The sequence below is a fragment of the Rhinolophus sinicus genome, chromosome 14 (genome assembly GCF_057876585.1).
Source record: "Rhinolophus sinicus isolate RSI-liver-muscle chromosome 14, RSI-T2T, whole genome shotgun sequence".
NCBI lineage: Eukaryota > Metazoa > Chordata > Mammalia > Chiroptera > Rhinolophidae > Rhinolophus > Rhinolophus sinicus.
In genome coordinates this window covers 30,411,769-30,426,487 of record NC_142514.1, presented here as the reverse complement: position 1 = coordinate 30,426,487, position 14,719 = coordinate 30,411,769, and the positions used below count along the sequence as shown (strand labels likewise).

Genomic DNA, 14,719 nt, shown 5'->3' with positions numbered 1-14,719 from the left:
CTTGAACTTCTGACTTACTTGGTCGCTCCTCACAGGCATGAATCAAGCAGACCCAGGGAGCCATGCATTTACAGTCCTCAGCTTAAGCCACTAACAGAGACTACAGCTCTTTGTCTGCCTGATGTCATTTTTTTTTTTTGCAGCAAACCCTGCCTGTCCCTGGGCGGTGCAGGAGCAGAAGTCTGCCCAGGGAGTGCACTCCCTCTTGAGGGCTGACAACAGCCTGGAGCAGTCCCAGACCCTTGGCAAAGCCTCCAAAGGCCCATGGATCTTGCCTTTGCTGTGCCCTTCATTTCTCACTGCCTTGACACCACTGGTCCCACTGGCACCACAACTGGCAGTTTCTAGAACAGACCATGACCTGCAGGTGTGGAATGCCTGGCAGGGTGTGTGTGTGTGTGTGTGTGTGTGTGTGAGCGCCCCTGGCAGGGAGCAGAGTGAGAAGTCTTGGAGCCATCAGATGTCCAGAGAAATCTGTGGCCCTCTGGCCTGGAAAGGATGGTTGGGATGGGGATGAGACCTGGTGCCCTCTTAGGTGACTTGGGTTTGGAAGTGTAAACCCTCCCTATGGTGCTGGAACATCTTCCTAGAGTCCATTCCTGGGTGAAGGATGGACTCTCCTTTGGATCTTCCAGGCTCCAATTCACGGTCCTGGGGAAGTTGGGTCTCTGTAGCTTGGTTGAGCTGGCTTAGTCCTGGGGCTCTTTTGAAAATCCCTGAAAAGCCCCAGGAGAGGCTTTGACTCCTGGTATAGCATGAAAAAGGATCAGGGAAGACCCCCCACTCTATAGGCCTTCAGGTACCCCATCCTAGGTCTGAGGCTGGGAAGAGCTTTCTCTGGACAAGACTGGGTGGGAGTGAGACTAGGAGTGGATGTGTATGTGGTTGATGCCTTATACTTCAGCTCATCTTGGTGCCAAGAGCTTGCGATTCAGCATGAGACAGGAGCTGGGAAATGCTGGGGCAGTTTGTCTGGCAGAGTACACTTTTGTGGTGCTTCTACCTTGGTTCTGGGAAAACCTGGAGGGCCTGATCTCATTGTAGAAATGTAGAGAGCCCTTGGGCGGCAACCCTTCTTCTTGAAAATGACACAGATACTGGCGCAGGTGTTTTCTCTGAATGAAGTTTGAGACTCCGTGATGCCACAGCACGTTCAATGACTCCAGGCCTATCTGTCTTCTCCACTTTCAACTGAGAAACAAAGCTCAGTAGTAATGATCTGTAGATAAATACAATGCAAATCTTGCAGAGTTTGTATACAAGGATTCGGAGAATAATAAAATGTCCTATAAGTGTAAAAGTATGTATATTGGTGAGAGGTTTTGGGAACGTACGGGGGGATGGTGGATGGGGGGAGGGGGGTTCACACAGTGTGAGGGATGTAAATGATAAACGTCTAAGTTTTGCTTTGTCTTGTGCACCTGAAACTAATTAAAAAAAAAAAAGTATGTATATTTTTACATGTATTAGATTATGTTGCAAGTAATTTAAATAGCACCCATTTACAAATAGCATGTCAAAATGAAATATCACTGCACAAAAAATTTTGAGTGGGTTGTGTGTACATCTGCTGTTGCAATAAGAATACTTAAACCATAATACATATCTTAAAGTCTCAGTCATCAGAAAACTATAGGTAAAAAATAATGTTAATGCAAATATACAATACAGTTCTATACGTTGTAAGGTCAACCCTCAAACTCGAAACAAACTAAATTGATAATAGAGCTAAACTAAAGATAATTTATTTTTTTAAAAAGGAAAAATAGCAGCATGACTAACTCCACACAAGGCTGATAATTCACTGTTAAGAAAGCCGCCTTCCTGAAAATAGTGGGAATTCCAGCTGTCGGCACATGGGCACGTACAGGAGTCTTGTCAAGTTGCCAGGAGTTTCAGGGTAGCCAGTAGAGATTTAATAAACTCTACTTGCCAATTTTAGTTTCTAAATGCCAAACTTTAGTGATCTTCTATTAGAATGTTACTAGTCAGGAGCCTATAGTTGGACCTAAAAAGGAAAGGTAATGAAATCTGTTACCATTTGCCCATAACAACTGGAAAAAGGATGTGCATTTTTGGAACTCTCTGTGACCCTTGGGACAGCCTCATGTTCCACTGTGGGCTGTGGAGCTAAATAGGTCTGTGTGTTTGCTCAATGGTGTCAACTGTTTTGGGTCATACTGAAAATTCCTGTGTATTTTTTCATAGCTAATCTGTAGATTTGGGGCTGCTTCTTTTGGAGAAGTAGTCTGTCTTGGTTTTGTTGGGCTGCCATAACAAAACACAAGACTGGATGGCTTGTAAACAACATTTATTTCTCACAGTTCTGGAGGCTGGAAGTCCATGATCAGGCTGCCAGCATGTCGGGGCGGGGGGCCCTCTTCCAGGTGGAAGGTCCTCACAGGGTAGAAAGGGCAGGGAGCTCTCTCAGGCCTCTTTTACGCAGGTATTAATCTCATTCATGTGACCTAATCACCTCCCAAAGGTCCTACCTCCTAATACCATCATATTGGTATTAGGGGACACAAACATTCAGACCATAGCAAATCCTTCTCTAGGTTAATGAAACCAAGGTGGGGACAGGCTTACAGCTTCACAGGATCCCATCCCTGCCTGTACCTGTTTTCTGAGCCCCTCCTATGTGCCAGAGCCTGTGCCACATGCCGAGGTTACTAGCATGAGAAGGACAAACAGCATGCTTTGAAATATTTAGCCAAAAAGGCAGGAGAGATCCTTTCATGGCAGAAACCTGAAGACTTGAAGCTTCAGGGCATGTGTCCAAAGAATGCGAGGCAGTGTACTTTTTGGGGGCAAGGCCCATGTTTTACTGGGGTTCCTCTTAGAGATTCAGTATATGATTTAGTGACACACATGGTGATGTCTGACCCATATTGAGGTTCCTTTGGAATGATGTTTCTTTTGGGGGTCTAGGTCCCAGAACAACAGCTGCTGAGCACAGGGAAGGACAAGGCTGGAACAATGCACAACTGACTGTGCTTTCTTTCCTGCACGCGCTAGTAGTTAGTGTGAAAAAATGATAAAATAGAAGCTGTCTTTTCTTTTTCCATTTTGAAGGGAGAGTTATAAATCACCCTCCTCAACCACCCCACTGCACACACACACACACACACACACACACACACACACACACATGATGCCCAGCTATTGCCCGACTACAATGTGTGTGTGCCTCCTCGGTGACCGTTACACTCTTTCATGGCCTCCTGTACCTCTCCATTGTGTAACCTTCAGCTGCCTTGCAATACCTGGTCGATGCCTCCTACTGGACAGTGAGCTCCGTGTGGGCAGGGACCACAACTACAAATAATTGGCTCTCAACAAATAGTTGGCAAAAAATAAATGTGTTTGTTGCATTGTATTATGACAGGGAAAGGCATGGGCAGGGGCTGGGTCTTCCTTGAAGGCAATTCCCAGTTTCCATCATCCCAGGAAAGGTGGTCCCCTCACAGGAATCCAGCCCCGAGTAGCAGCCTGAATCAGAAGTGGCTTCATTCCTGGTGGAGACAGTTTGGGCAGATGCACTGATGGTGTGAGTATTTATGGAGGTTCTATCTGGCGATTCAGGTTGGGTTGGGAAAGAAGTGAAACCAGAAGGGGAGGGGTGAACGCCTTGACTTTGAAGTATTTCTCTTGAAGAAGAGTTTCTTCTCCAGGAATAGGTTACAGGGGGAGTAAGAAATACCTGCTCCAAGGTTGAAGATAGGAGAGGTGGAGGAGCAGCTTCTCAAGTCCTATTGACTAATATGTGGTCGTACGGTGCATGCCTCCAAGGCAGCTCTTGCCACTTGCCACTTGCCACTTGTCTGACTTATTCAACACCTGATCTGGTCTATACGAGTCCACTGGTCACGCACTTGGATATCGCAGCAACGTCCAATTGCTATGAAAGTTTCTGAGTGCTACTCTTAGTTTTTGCCCTTGTCTCTTTGTAACAGTTCTCAGACTAGTGCTGGATCACTGGCCACATTTTGAGTAGCACTAGTCTAATGGGGTGTCAGACAAAGAAGGTTGGGGCAGGGGTAGGGGGAATGGCTGAAGTCGGAGCTGAGGTCTGATTTGTTTGAGAGTTCCAGCATTTCTGGGTTATGACAGAGTCTATGGCTATGGAGTGGCAAGAACAGGAAGGACACAGGAGATGGGGAGGGGCTACAGTGGTTTACAGGACTACGTGTAAGGATATGCTACTTCCCCCCCCCTCCACCATTCCAAATACACTGAATCTCTACATAAACATAGGCATTTAAAGACTGCACTGGGCCTCTCCTATAGAGGCCTTCCTGATGTCCGTACCATTTGCATGTTTGCTGTAACACATCAAGACCCTTAAACTAAAATGGAATTTCATCTTTCCTACAAAGTCATTCTAAGTTCTCTTGGTGTGGTTATGGGAAAGACAGACCTCCTCTAAAATGGTGAGAGCTAGGGCCGCAGTGCCGGCCTCCTTTGTCAGGTCTGATCAATGTGTGTCCTACCTGACCTGGGGTCTCTGTATGGGAGGACCCCAGACCATCGGAGACCTGCTGTATTTGCTTACTTGGGGCTGAGGACTGCTTTTCTCCATATTAGACCATCCCCCATCTTCCATCTGTCCTCTACCATTCTCTTCTGTGAATGGAGGTTGGGGAGGGGCAAAAGGAGGACATGGGAGAAATAGGGAGCAGCAGATCATGCTGGGAAGTAGACAGGGGGTGGTGGGGGAGGGCAGAGTTCACTCTTAGGGATGAGGGCTGGCTGGCCAAGGCTGCACCTAGTTTGTGTTTTAGATGGTGGTAGTCCTGGGGGAGAATATCCCTTTTCCTCATCCTAGGTTTAAATCAAAGGACAGCCTGACCTTTCACCTTGACCTAGTAGAGAAGTGAAGGATAGAAGGCTGGCGATGCCTTGCTGGGCTTCCTCCGTCCCAGGACAATGGGGCAATTGGGCAGTGGGACACTGGGGCAATGGCTGGCATTGTCCATGGCCACAACCCATGAGCTCCTGTGAATCTTATTCTCCTGAGCTAGAGGGGCAATGCTTTTTAATTTTTTAAAAATAGATTTTACTTTTTACAACAGTTTTAGATTTATAGAAAAATTGAGAAGGTAGTACAGAGAGTTCCCACATACCTCACACTCACTTACAAATGTTTTTCATTAGTATAATATATTAACTAGTTTATTTAGGTTTCCTCAGTTTTTCCCTATGTCTTTTTTCCCTTCTGTAATACCATATTATACCATATAACATTTAGTTGTCATGTCTCCTTATGTTCTTCTTGAAATGACAGTTTCTCAGACTTTATTTACTTGTTTGCTCACGTTGTTCCAGCTTTGGTCGTTGGGAACTCCTTCAGTTGGCTCCTGAGTTCCTTTGGCACATCCCCACCGATGTAGGTTTGTTGTTTTGTTTGTCTTTTAGCATTTCCTTACTTCCTAGCACTAACAAGATGCTCCAGGCTCATCTCGTATCTCCTGTTCCAGTCCTAGAATCAGCTCTCTCTCTGAGGAGTCCTTGTTTCTTTTGAGAATGACATTAAAAACCAAAAGCCGGGTGCAGGTGTGCTCATTGCTAGTGGGGTATCATTGCTTGTAGTTCCTCTCAGCTGATAGAGCAGGGAAATATATGTGTTTATACCAATGAGTGCATGTACTCATATCTATAAATGTTTATTTAACAATTTATATTGAGCTAAACATGAGTTCATAAGGATGTCTCCAACTCTAATCCATGACCACATGAGTCAGGGGCAGTGCTTTTTATCTCAGAACCATCCTCTCCCCCACCAAACACTACATTCATCCCTAGTGTTTGATGTTTTTTTAAAGCATATTCAGAAATTAACCACATCTGATAGTGGGAGTTTATCTATAATTAGAACTAAAAGTACTTTATGAATAATGATAAAAGGTTAACGCATGATTATCAGCATATTCACCTCAAGTATCAGATTTCTAAAAAAGACTACTTGAAAGAAAAGAAGTTTTCTCCTGGTAAGAATAACTAGCAAAACTCTGAAATAGACCAAGGAAGGATGTGCCAGCCCCATCCAAAAGTAAAACATGGCAGATTGTATTTTCCCAAATTGGCTACAACGGTCTCTCTTGTCCCACATGTTTTTCTTACAGATGTGACCCTGACATTTGTGCCACTGGGAGGAGGGTCCATGTCTCCTCTCCTTGGCTTTGGATGAGACTGACTTACTTGCTATCAAATGAATGCAGAGAATGTGATGCTGTGTGGGTCAGAAATGTGAGATGGCTTTGAGTTTGTTCTTGGAAGCACTTGCATTGCTGCTCTGAGCTACATATAAACAGTCCAACTTCTGTGAAGCCACCATGCTGTGAGGAAGCCCAAAATATTACGTTGGTGAAAAGTAATTGCGGTTTTTGCAATTATTTTTAACCTTTTAAGCCGCAATTACTTTTGCACCAACCTAATAGCTCATGCAGAGAGACCACATAAAGCATTGAAGCTACATGAAAGATGCGCCCCCCCCACACACGTGTTCCTGAATTCTTGACTTACAGAGACTGTGAGATACAGTAAGACAATTGTTGTTTTAAATGACTCAGTTTTGGGGTGATTTAATTCACAGCAATATTTGCCAGAACATAAAACATGTAAAGTCTCAATAATTAAAACAATGTAGTACTGGCACTGAAATAGACCAATAATAGAAGAGAAAAACCAGAAATGGACCCAAATACACATAGGCATTTAGCATATGTAAAAAATGGCATTTCAAATCAGTAGGAAAAGTGGGTTTTTTTAAATAAATGATGTTACAACTGGTAACTGTCTATAAAAACTAAAGTTGGATCTATACTTTACATCATATATTAGGATAAACTCCAAATGGGTCTAAGATTTAAACATAAAAAATTAAATCCACAAAAGAAGTAGAAGAAAATATGGGTGAATTCTTTTATAAATTTGGACTGGGTATCCTCCCTAACTAAGCCTCAAAATCCACTGATCTTGAAAGAAAATTAACCAAATTTACTACACATAAAAAAACCTGAAAGGCCAAAATAAGAGACAAATATCAAAAATATGTGTAACTCATATTACAGATTAAAAATAAATAAAAATGCATAAAATCCAGTGGATGAATGGGCAAAGATTATGGAAAAGATAACACATTGATACTCAATTTTGTGATTATAAAAAGTTTATGAAAAAATAAATTCAAATGGCACTTTAATAGTCTTGCAGAAATTGTGGTGAAATCAAGACGCATTTGGGTGAAATTGTTAGGCAAATTATGCACAGAAACCACTGATGAAATTTAAGCCTGGGTTGATATAGGGGAAGAAAACTAATCTCTCCAAGTTGCCCCTCAAAGTTGAAATCAAGGCCATCTGAATAGGAGTGTCAAATGGGTACCCTTCTAAGTAACGAACGCCTCCCAAGGAAGCCCACTACACAAGGATCGAGACTACCTGGGTGTCCATGTAATTATTTCTCAAAATAAACAGAGTGAGAGGTCCATCTTTGCTTCTTGGATTTAAGTCAAGCTATTATATATAAACTGTGTAAAGTCAGTATGTGAAATTGAATGCTGCTTTGTTTTCTTCAGTGATTTTAAAGGAAATGGGTAATTCCAATATGCTTTCCCCCTCCCCCATTACATTCCTATGTTCTTCTAAAGCATGCCCTTGTGTGTTGGCTCCTAGAATATTTTGAAAAGCATTTAAGATATTTCTTTGTTATGTGCCACCCCAAATGCGGGTGTCTTTATATATTCCATAGTCCTTTAACTCTATCTACTGCTTGTGCCAATTGCTTTATGAAGAATCAAGTAAAATGTTGACCAAACATTTACTAAGTTTTCTTTCAGTTGAAATAAGCCACATGTTAACCAAATTCCTAAGTCCTGTCTTTGCCTGAAATGGACTTTACCAATAAATCATTCTTCATATTGATCAGCAAAGGAAAAAAAAAATAAAAGAAAAAGTACTTTTCATTTTTTTAGGCTAATAGTTGGTAACAATGGTACTTTCACTTAACTTCAGTAGTAACTAAAGCCCAATTGTCAACTCAAAAACAGTTTTTGCTGTCCTTCCAGGAAATACCTCTATAGTGAGAGGAAGTTGCCAACAAATGCTTTTGGAACTTCAGGCTGAAGCTGTGTTCCTGAAGTTAGCAAGTGAGAGTGTGTGTGTGTGTGTGTGTGTGTGTGTGTGTGTGTGTGTGTGTGTTTTCACTCTGAGCTGCAAAGATGTGCCAGGTGTTTGTGACAAGCTGTGATGAAGACCATAGATTACTTGGAATCCATTGTGTTCTTTTTCCTTGTTGGAAAAAGAAGGCTTCTGAAAACAAACCCTTATTTAAAGGAAGTCCCACTTAATCCAACAAGGCTTTGAATGAAGTCCCTTTTATATAAACTACTTGACAAAGGACATTTGGCCCCAAGGAACCAGGTAAGGCCAGAAACTGGAATCAACACCCCACAGATGATTCAGACAGTTCAAAGCTCAGGACCTACTTAAAACATCACAGACTTTTACTGACCTCGATCAGAATGAAATTTACCCCAAAATATAAGCAGAGGTCTTATGTAGAACACCAGCAAACCTCAGTTGCAATGACTGAGGAAATCAATGTTTTCTAAGGTTAGTGAAGTAGTGGAGCTCACTTCTGACCCCCCAAAATCTTTAAAAATGATTTTAAAAAGACAATTCTTATGTATTTAGAAAGCATAGAGATTTTATTATGGGAAAATAGTAAGCTGAACTCTGTGCTGTGTTATGATCCAGTGGGACCCCTTTAAAAGGCCAGGGTGGACCAACAGGAACAGGGACAGGCAGGCACCAAGGTTCAAGACGGCTGGCATGTAAGGTACAGCAGGTTCTTGCTTCATCCCAGGTCACTCTGAAATCCTAGAACCAATAGCAGTCAACACAAATGACCCATTGTCCTTCTGTCTCCACCAGCAACAAGCCTGCTTAGAATACAAAGCACATTTTATGAGCAAAAGCTGCCACCACAGGCCGCAGCCACACATTCCTGCAGGATCCGGAGGCTGGGTGAACCGTGCTGATTGCTTCCTGGTCAATCTCATTTAAATGTTGTGTGAACATAAGAGGCAGCAACAACACAATGAATCTCATGATTCATTCGCGTGACCCAGGGATGAGAGGGAAAAATCGGAAGGCAGTGCACCAATTCCCACCCTTTTCTTAACTCTTTTTACCTGAAGGCATTTTGGGGCTTTGCCCTCTCCATCTTGCCTCCATCCTGAGGAACGGATGCTACTAGGGCAACAACACGCAGGAGTGGGCTTCCTGTGCCCAAGGTAGTCCCCTGCCAGGTCTGCTGAGCTCTGTTCTCCTAGACCCAGTAACCCCAGAGATAACTGATCACGGGGGGCCCACAGACTGCTACCTCATTACATTGGGCACGTGTGATGTCTAATTATATAGTCTACGTGGCGAGATGGAACTTGTGGCTTGGGACAAAGTTGTCCCATGAACCCGGATGTTGGCTCTGATGTGGTAACCGTATGAGTTAATTATACTGGAGTTTCAGGGTGGTGTGTTTGGGGATATAAGAGGCTTGGTAAGCTCTCCCTAAGGGCTTCATGGAATACCTGACAAACTCGTCCACCATGAGGAAGTGAATAAACCCTAGAAGCTGCAATCGATTCCAAAGCGGTCCCTTAGTCTCAGGCCTAGGTCTGGGAAGCTCCACTGGGGATGTGTCCTTTGAGGTTACCTCAGTGAACGATGACTTCTCAGTGGTGACTGAGTCAGAGGGCTTGTTTTCACCAAGCTTCACGCCCAGTCCCCACTGGGACTACTTCAGGGATGCTCTGGATACTGAGGCATAACCCGAATGTCATCAGTGGCAAACCGCGAGTGGGGCAAGGGCAGTCTCCTAGGAAGGTGGGTTTGAATAAAGTGGGAAGAGTGCAGGGAGGTCCGAAGGAGGTGCTGCCTCTACCTCAGGAGTCTGGATGTGACTGGAAGCAGGAAATGGGCAGCCTCCCTCCAGAGGCTTGCAGAGAAGAAAGGGATCCTCTACCTATTCAAAGGGGGCATGTTTACAATAAAAGAGAGGTTCCTGCACACAGAGTGCAAAGGGTTAACCACACTGGTTCTTAACCTGGAGGGAACAAGTGAGCCCCCTGGAAATCTAACCATTCATTCATTCATTCATCGGACAAGTTTTTATTGGGCACCTACTATATGCCAGGCCTGTGAGCATATTTGTGATTGGGTGTGCATTTGCATATTTCCCTGCTCTCATCAGCTTCTCGGAAGGCAGCTACAACACCCCCAAGGCTAAGACTCATGCAGGGAGGAGTTGGGTTAGATAGAGAAGGGAGTAGGTAACAGGTGGGATCGGAACATCCCCTTGTTTTGCTAGGTCAGCATCCATTTCTTTTGGGAAATGTAATCAAATCTTTAAAAGCGGTGTGATTACTGCCTGTCACTCCAAATGATTGTGAGGAATCAAACACCTTGGTGGTAAATCTTACTCATAGGACCTGATAAGAAGAAAATCGTGAGATGTTCTAAATTAATTCATAGCGGCCGGAACATGAAAAAAAGAGACAGAACTGCTGGTTTGTTAATGGCTGCTGACCAGCTGATGAGGGACTTCTCACATTTTCTGCTTTGCCTGTTGGAATTTTGGATTAATTTCCAGGTGGCTATTTCTACAGATTATTTTAGCCAGAAACCATCTAACTCCAGAAGCCCCCAATCTACAGGAGCGGACATTTCTTTATGTGGACGCTGCTATCCCAGAACGGGTCCCCTTTGCCTTACCCCACCCCTTTGCGTATAGCCCATGTAAATCCTTTTAGACTACCTCTTTCTTCTCCTTTCCCCCTATTTGATGTATAAAATGCTTGCAAAACTTTGGGACGGAGGACATGCTATCTTTTCTGTGTAGCCATGCTGCTGATAGTTTAGACTCCATACCCCAAGACCGGTCTTTTGACTAGTATTTTTGGCTCAAAAAAACCTTACTTACAAAGACTTTTAGCCCTGGAAGTTAAAAAATTTTTAGGTTAACAGAGCAGAGGGATGTAGTTGGGATATAACTGGAAAGGTGCTGGACCTAGAGTCAGAAGACCTGGGTTTGAATCCTGGCTCTGCCATTTATTAGTAGGGCTGTTAGTGTGTTATTATTAGACCGCTGAACTAGAAGTATGAGTTAATCACATGCTTCAGATAATAGTAAAACCCCCATTGGTCTGCAGGCCCCACCCACAGGACACTCCATGGTTTATATCCCAGGGCTTGTCTTTATCAAGAATTGCATCCCTCCTAGCCTCCATTTCCATATGCCACCACTTCCTATTTATTTCAGCTTTCTCTAGTATGCCAGCAACTGCTCCTAAAATCCATCGATCTTTCTCAGGGCTACTCACACCTCCAATTCCGTCCTCACTGCCCTCTTTACAGGGCTCAGGTTGCACAGGCCATCATGGCTACCGCTTGCTTGTCTCCAAATCCGGCTCCCTTGCCCCTCCCTGGCTTTATGAGATTTGCCCCGCAAATCCCCATCCTGGTAAATCCCTTGCTCCATCTTCTCCCCACTTTGGAGTGGCTAGAACACAAAATCACTCAGCCACCCTAACTGACCTCAGATTCACCTGAAGGGGGGCCTTGCTGCTGCCTGGGGAGACTTTTACATGCTGGCCGGTTCCTCATGACCAATTCACACCTTCTCTTCTCTCCTTGAACCCCAGTACCCCCACCCCACTCTTCATTCTCAGCTGATGACATTGCTTTCTATTTCTATGGAAAAACGGAAGCCATGGGAATAAAACTCCCTAAGACTCCCATCATTTCACCTGTATGCTCACCTTTGTTCAGCAGAGGGTCTCTTCCTGCTTCTGCCCAAGGTCAATCTTCCATCTGTGTACTCGACCCCACACCCCTTGATGCCTGCAGGACTTCACACCCCTTGTCCCTCCTCTCTTCCTTCTGCACCATCAATTTCCTCTCCTAGATTATTCTGGCCAACATACACACATGGCCTAACAGCTCCTAGTCTTAAAAAAATCCTCCCTTGATTGCACCCCCGCCTCCAGTGTCTGCACCACTCCTCTGCTTCTTTTATAGCACAATTCCTTGAAGACGTGGTCTCCACTTCCTCTGCTCCCATAGTCGTGCATTGCTCTAGTCCGGCATTTGTCTCCAACACACCAGTGAAACTGCTCTTGTCAAAGTCACCAGTGACCTCCACGTGGCCAGCTTGTCAGTCCGTGACTCAGTTGACCTACCATCAACATTTGATGTAGCTGACCAAACCCTTGCCCTGGAAACACTTTCTTCTCTGGCCTCCAGGACACTTCTCTCACGTCTGTCTCCCACTGTGCTGCTGGTCATGTTTCAGTCTTTCCTGCTTCTCCCTCCCGTCCTCCATCTCCTCCTTTACTCCAGGGCTCAGCCCTCAGCCCTCTTCTCTCCCTCCAGTTAGATGACTGGCTTTAAAAATCATTCACATTTGACTGGTTCCCAAATTGATATTTTTAGCTTTTACCTCCTCTGCGTTTCAGCTAAATGTATGCCATTGCCTACTTAGGATGCTACCTGGATGTCTCACGGGCATCTCATGTCTAACATGTCCAAAACCAAGGTCCTGATTGCCCTCTCAAATCTGGCCCTTCCAGAGTCTTCCCATTTGAGTAAGTGACAACTCCATCCTACTACTAGTTGCTCAGGTCAAAACTTTTGAGTTCTTCTTGGTTTTTTCTTTTTCTCAAATGCACATCCAGTCAGCAAATCGTGTAGGCTCTACCTTCAAAATATATCTAGAATCTGAGCACTTCTCCTTATTTTTGCCTGACTACCCTGATGCCACATGTCCTTATGGGGGCAAAAAAAATTAATACTTTTCCTCCCACCTTCTAAGTTCTTCCAGTTGGGCTAATAATCAAATTAACAGAGACAGATTAACAGGAGAAAATCAAATTTTAATGCATGCACATGGGGAATTCACATAAGCATGAAAATTCCAAAGACAGTGAGGCAACACTGGGTATATATGACATTTTGGACAAAGAAGAAAAGGGGAATGGGGTCTTAGATTTTAGAAGTGGGCGTGCGCGCACACACACACACACACACACGGAAGGCAAATTCTGGCTGGCAACTCAGAAAGAATGGGACACAGGGTATCTAGCTAAAAGGCCCCTGCTTGAAACACTCCTATTTACCACACTTAATTCAAAGTAGGCTAGGGTATCATCCTAAGATATCCTTCCTGAAGCAGGTTTTTCTGTCTGAATCTCTCGGGCAGGAAAGGGGGGAGGGTCCAAGGTTCTTTCTGAGTCTTGTTTCTTAATAAACGGCTGAAGATCAATATCTCAAAAAGGCAACTTCAGAGTGGCAAAGCTTTAGTTTCCTTTATCCTCTCTCCTGGGTGACAGTAACAGCTCCCTAACTGGCCTCCCTGCTTCTATCCTGGCCGCCTCGAATCCATTCTTCCCACAGAAGCCAGAGCACTGTCCTTAGATCACCAGCGGCCTCCCATCTCACTGAGGGGAGGACCGGAGGCAGCCCCACGTCAGCCGGCCCCTGACAGCTCCTGACGCAGCTCCTCCCATCTCTCCCCACTTACTGTGTTCTGTCCAGCTGGCCTCCGTTGTTGGCTGAAGAAGCTCCTGCCTCTCAGTTTGTCTTGGCTGTTCTCTCTTTCTGGAATGCTCTGCTCCCAGATATTGGCATGGTTGCTGTCTCACTCTTATTTAGATCTCAGCTCAAACATCCCCTCTTCAGTGAATCCCCTCTTTTTCTGACTATCCAATGTAATGTAGCAGACCCGTCCACAACTCCCTATCACACGAAGCTGTTTTATTTTCATCACAGCACTCACCATTGGCTGAAATAATCGCATGTATTTCTTGTGTATTGTCTGTCTTCACCACCAGAATGAAAGCAATAATAAATACTTCTGAAATAAATGAATGAAAGGGAAGTGAATACTATCCGGTATGGGGCAGTGAGGCGTCCAGGAGCTCTGTCCCCAGCAGCTCGCACAGGGCCTACCGGATGGTTGCCAAGGCTGCCATGGAAGGTTGTAAAGGACACCCACTGCACCAGAGCTCCTGGCTGAGGGGCCAGTGGGTGCCGATATCCAGACTGCTCTCTGTTCTCCATGCTTGGGGGGCAGCCAACAGGTTGCCTTCTGCTATCTCACAATGCGTGCTTATGGGCAGGCTGCGGCTTTGTGATGGGTGTGCAATACCTATTCATCGATTCAATGACTGACTGTGCAGACCTTTACTTGTTTTCTTCTCTGCGACTTCATGCAAATTCCCTTCTCAGGCCTTCATTTTCTTCATCTGTTAAGGGGATGCTTAATATCAATCTAATAATGCCGCTTTCAGGATTAAATGAAAGTTCATTCAAATGCTGGCACAAATGTGATTTCATTGGCATGAAGTATCCAGAATAGGCAAAGCCATAGAGACAGAAAGCAGATTCGTGGTTGCTGGAGCCTGGTGGGAGGGGGAATGAGGAGTGACTCCTTCATGGGTAGGGGGTATCCTTTTGGTGTGATGAAAATGTTTTAGAACTAGATACAGTGATGGTTGTACAACGTTCTGAATGTACCAAAGGCTACTGAATTGTGCACTGCACATGGCTAAAAATGGTGACTTTCTTTTGTTATGTGAGTTAGGTTATGGTACATGAATACCTCAATTAAAAACAAAGCAGCCCAGTGCCCAGGACATGGGAGGTGTTCAATTAATATC

General features: G+C 44.5%; 1 long non-coding RNA gene across 1 annotated transcript in view; it reads left to right on the top strand.

The window, feature by feature from the left end:
- LOC148755679 (uncharacterized) overlaps positions 1-1,317 on the top strand; it is a 40,403-nt gene extending 39,086 nt beyond the window's left edge. Inside the window, exon 3 of the long non-coding RNA XR_016018619.1 lies at positions 144-1,317. This is a non-coding gene — a long non-coding RNA (uncharacterized LOC148755679). The remainder of the gene's footprint in view (positions 1-143) is intronic.
- The last annotated feature ends 13,402 nt before the right edge of the window (positions 1,318-14,719 follow it).